Genomic DNA, 5,611 nt, shown 5'->3' on the forward strand with positions numbered 1-5,611 from the left:
CGGTCCCGGTGCCGGTGCCGGTCCCGGTCCCGGTGCCGGTGCCGCGGCCCCTGCTGCGTGCGGAGCCCGCCCCTGCCGTGGTGCAGAGAGACCTGGTAGGGAGTGAGTGGGAGCCGCCCCCAAGCACGGAGCGACGGGAAAAAGAAACTTCACCGCGGCTGGAGAATAGAAACTGAAAGCAGCTGGGAAAATGGGCGCTGCTTTCCTCTTGCGTCTGTCTTTAGCAAAAGAAAAAGGGGACTGCTGCCCTCACCCCAACTAATCATATGAGCATGCACACAGTTGTGACCAGCCCGTTTCTGCGGCTGCCAGGGTGAGAAAAAGCATACCGAAGAAACAGGAGTAAATGCACAGGTCTACCTCCTCTTCCCTCTTGCCCCCAGAAAAAGCTGAACGAACGGGCTTCCATCCTGTTTTGTTTCGCTTTGTTTTTTGGTGGGTTTGTTTTTTTTTTTTTTCTTTTGTGGTGGTGTGTTTGGGTTTTTTGTTTTTGTTGGTTTGGCTTTTTTTTTCTTAAGATAGAAGCACTTTTAAAAGCATTTAGAAAATGGATCAGGCAGGTGAACATCAAAGGAGAAGGCTTACCAAAGGAACAATCCTGTTGCAGGGGAGAAAGCACCCACAGTCAAAGTGCTGCTAAACATGACAGCTCCACATGCAAGCGTCCCTTTCACCATGTGCTGAGTGGATGTGTCATACACAAATAGACAACTGACAAGTACTGGTCCAGCACAAGATCATGCTTCCCAAAGTCTGCCAACACAAGACCTCTGAGTCATGGGCTTGTAGTGGACAGATGGGGTAGCAGGGGCAGAAGGAGGGGTGAGATAAGTAGAAGATAATTTGTTCACTGTAATATGCTTGCTTGTCTTAGTTTGCATAAGAATGTACTGTGGTATGTTAACCTAATTTGTTTTGCATAAAATAGTGGCTAAGAATGTACTAGTGTATCTTTGAAATGCTTATTTGCTTACAAGGTGATAAAGAAGTTGAGATTAAAGTCCTGGGCATGTGTATATCTGGTCTGCTTGCTGTATCTCAAAAGAAGAGACTTAGAAGCTATCACAACGACCAGACTCAGACTACATTTGGAGAGTCACGTCTGCAAGGAGAAAAGGGGGGATAAAAGGAAGGTTGGGACAAAACATTTTTGCGCGCCGTTGGTAGAGCAGGAGATTCCCCGGCCGCCCAGCGCTGAATTTTTGCCTGCCTTACTCGCTTGCCAATTTTAAATAAAATTGCTTTATTGAATTAAGACACTTCAAATTGCCGTGTCACAATTTATAACAATTTGGTGCCGTGACTCGGATGGAGAAGTAGATCAGTCGCTACGGGACGATCGGGAGGCGCCCCGCCCTTATGGCGGCCCGGCTGCCCCAGGCTTTCTGATCACTCTCCACCGACGAACCTAAATTGAGTAACGGGCAAAAGAGAACCGGTTACCCCTGTAATCTTTGTGCACGAAGAACCAGCGAAGGCGTAGGACGCGTGAGTATAGGCCGGTTTTCCGCTCGGTTTGGGGTGGTTTTCCCGGAGTGCTGTGTGTGAGAGGTCTCGTGGAGACCAAGTGAGTGCGGACTCTGTATTAGTGCGTTTTCCATTCCCCGCGAGGGGCTGGGCCACGAACCAGGGGAGCACGTGTGTGAGAAACTGAGTGCACTCCGGAAGATGGGACAGAGGAAAAGCAAGCCCTCTGCTCCCATGGGAGAGGGGACCCATGCTAAGCTTCCCCAGATTCCCAAGCCCCTTGGGTTTGATGATAATTAATTGGGATGCTTTCCCATCTAGAAAAGGGAAAGACAAAGTTAAAATGATACATTATTGTATGGAAGTGTGCGGGAAGGGCCTAACCCTAATTCCCATGCAAGGAATGTAGATAGTGGATGAGAAAGCCTTTAAGGAAGATTAGGGGTGTGAGGCCCCAGGCCAGCAGAGAAGCAGCAAGGTCCCTTCACTGCCAGCCCCAGAGGTGGCAGTGGGGTTAGAAATGTCAACCTGATAGAGCTTATGGTGTAAACCACCCTTGTTTGGACAGCTGCACTCTTGCATTACTCTCCAGTGCCAAAATTTCTGCTTCCACCCACACTGCAGTGTAGCTGCTCAGCCTTTTCAAGATTTTGGGACATACAGTGGAGCCTATATGGGGTGAGACGCTGGCAGTGCTTTTACTTACTTTTTAGAATGGACCACATTATCTTGCCCTCCTTAAGAAGCCTTTTGCTTCTGCAGCTTCAATTCTTAAATGCAAATGTATTGTTATTGTCATTTAATTGTACAGTTGTCACATAACTTACTGTTCAAACATGGTCCTACCTCCACCCTTTCAGGACACTTCCCACACTGCTGCTGCTACTGTCTGGGGGAACAGAAATTAAGGTTGGGAAGCCGCTTTTTGAAGTTCTTAGATTAGTCAATTCATTCTGAGCTCTGCTTAACTTGTTTTCTTAGGTACACAGTGAAGTAAGTATTGAGGTAAGTCTCCCTAGCAGGGAGCATGGTCCAGGGAAGTATACTATAGAAAGAGCTCCCTTTCAATAACCAGTACTTTGATATCATCACTGAAAATCACTGTCTGCTAATGACAGATTATAGGGTTTTGTGCCTAGAGACATTGTAAACAACTGTTAGTTACAGCACAAATAACTTCTTCTAAGCAGTTCTTCCTTATTACTTTCAAAATACTGAAATTGCTATCAGCCAGAGCATTATGTCTATTTTAAGTAAGTCTGAGATTCAGGGAAACAATGTGTGCAAGAATAGTTTTCACAAGTAATTGCAGACATTGTCAGAACTGCATGTGTTGAAGCCTTGGTGCCTGCACTGGTAAAATCAGCCGGAGTGCAAAACATGACCTGAGTAATTCAGCTCATTTGCTTCTGAAAGGCAAAAAGCCCTTTCCTTTCAGATGTAAACACAGTTAATGAGCTTGTAACAACTTCTTAGTAAGGCTGTTCATTCGTTTGATACTTATTTTCTGCATTTAAGGGAAGACACTAAAAAAAAAAAAAAAAAAAAAAGTGTTCTTAAGCAGAAACTGGTTGATCCTTTGTATGATCTTCAAATGCGGTCTCTGCTTTCCTGCTGTATGCTGTGAAACCTCGTGCATTTAAAAATGACAGCAGCCACATCAATGATGTTGTGGACTCCCTCCTCTCCCCCTAAGCTAGAATAATGCCAAGACAATCTAAACTTAGAAGAGTGAATTCCTGCCTCAGCTTATACAAATTCAGCTTAGTGTGCAGTCATTTTATGAAATGTCTACTACAAAAACTATTCTTCCCCCTTGCATTTCTGTGGAAGTAATTTGAAATCATTGTGTACACACTATTATTTAAGCTATGATACTTTAAAATAGGTGGGTTATTTACGTATGTAAAGAAACATCATAAGGAGCCTTTGGTAAAGCTTAAAGTGGGACCCCAACAACAAGAGATGGAATTTTTAGTGGATACCGGGGCTGAAAGATCCACGGTGCAAGCCTTGCCGCTTAGATGTAAAAAGTCATCTGACACTGTACATGTAATTGGGGCAAAAGGAGAGCCCTTTAAGGTATCTGTTATCAAGGATGTGATAGTAAAAACTAATTCCAAATGTGGTATAGGTTCTTTACTACTGGTACCTAAAGCAGATTACAATTTATTAGGAAAAGATCTGATAATAGAATTGGGTATTAATTTAGAAGTTGTAAATAAAGAATTACAGGTAAAGCTCTGCCCTTTAAGGGTGGAGGATGAAAAGAAAATTAATCCTGAAGTGTGGTATACCCCAGAAACGGTGAAGAAATTGCAGATTAAGCCTTTCTCAGTAGAAATAAGTAATCCTGGCAAACCCATAAGAATAAAACAATACCCTATCCCTAGGGAAGAAAAATTAAGACTAAAACCTGAAATAGATAGGCTATTGGAAAAAGGGCTTTTTAGAGCCCTGTATGTCTCCCTTCAATACTCCCATCCTGCCTGTAAAGAAGTCAGATGGGTCCTACAGATTAGTGCACAATTTAAGAGAAATAAATAAGAGGACTTTGGCCCGGTTTCCAGTAGTTACAAACCAATAAAAAGATTTAAAAGTAATTGAATCCGGACCACTAAGTAACTCCTGGTCTGCACAAGCTTGTGAATTATATGCAGTACTCAGGGCTTTAAGGTTATTAAAAGGAAAAATTAGAACAATATACACAGACTCTAAATATGCATATGGGGTAGTGCACACATTTAGAAAAATTTGGGAAGAAAGGGGACTTATAAACTCACAGGGAAAAGATCTAATTCATCAAGAGCTAATTGTCCAAGTTTTAAATGCCTTAAGGGGCCCGGCTCAAATTGCTGTGGTCCACTTAAGGGGACACCAGAGAGGATTGGACTTTAGAAACAGGGGAAATAATTTAGCTGACCAAGAAGCCAAGAAAGCAGCCCTACGAACTCAGGGGAACATGGGGCAGAGCGACACTGTATCTATGAACTCCCCCAAAGAAAAATGGCAAATATATAGTTTTACCACTCAAGAAAAAGAAAAATTACAAAAGATGGGAATTGAGGAGGGGTCTGATGGACAATGGAAGCTCCCAGATGGGAGAACTGTTTTACCTAAAAGCAAAGCCTCAGAAATTTTGCAAAGATTGCATGACCAGACTCATTGGGGAACTCAGGCATTAGTAGATCAATTTGCCACTAAATATATGAGTATTGGAATCTATGATTTGGCTAAAAGAGGAGTGGGAGATTGTCTGATATGTCAAAAAGTAAACAGAAAACATCTTAGGGAAAGACCCATGGGAAGAAGGGAATTAGCTCACAGGCCTTTTGCCAAAATACAAATAGACTTCACTGAATTGCCTAAAGTGAGTAGATATAAATATTTGTTAGTAATAGTAGATCATCTCACCCATTTTGTAGAAGCTTACCCCACTACTCGGACTACTGCTCAGACAGTAGTCAGAATATTATTAGAAGAAATAATCCCTAAATATGAGATAGTAGAAACAATAGATTCTGATAGGGGACCTCACTTTGTGTCCAAAATAACTGAGGATATCTCACATGCTCTGGGAATTAAGTGGGAATACCATACCCCATGGCATCCCCAGAGTTTGGGAAGAGTGGAAAGAATAAATGGGGAACTAAAAAAGCAATTAACCAAATTAATAATAGAAACAAAATTGACATGGGTCAAGTGTCTCCCTTTAGCCCTATTGTACATAAGAACAAGACCCAGAGCAGATGTTGGAATTTCCTCTTTTGAAATGCTATACGGGATGCCATATGATTTGGAGGAACCCCGAGACCACCCCCAGTTAAAAAACTATAAAATAACCTCATATATTATTGCCTTAATGAAACGCCGCAATGAACTTTGGGAAAAAGGAATCATTACGCAAAGACCCCCTTTAGATTTAAAAATACATAAAATACACCCAGGAGACTATGTGTTAATAAAATCCTGGAAAGAATCTACACTAACCCCACAATGGGAAGGTCCTTGTCTTGTGTTACTCACTACAAAAACTACAATTCAGACTGCAGAAAGAAGATGGACACATGCCAGTCGAGTAAAAGGACCAGTTAACAACACTGTGTGGCAAATAACCAGTCCTCCCGGGAACCTGAAATTGAAG

This window comes from Lonchura striata, chromosome Z (genome assembly GCF_050655825.1).
Source record: "Lonchura striata isolate lonStrDom1 chromosome Z, ASM5065582v1, whole genome shotgun sequence".
Classification (NCBI taxonomy): domain Eukaryota; kingdom Metazoa; phylum Chordata; class Aves; order Passeriformes; family Estrildidae; genus Lonchura; species Lonchura striata.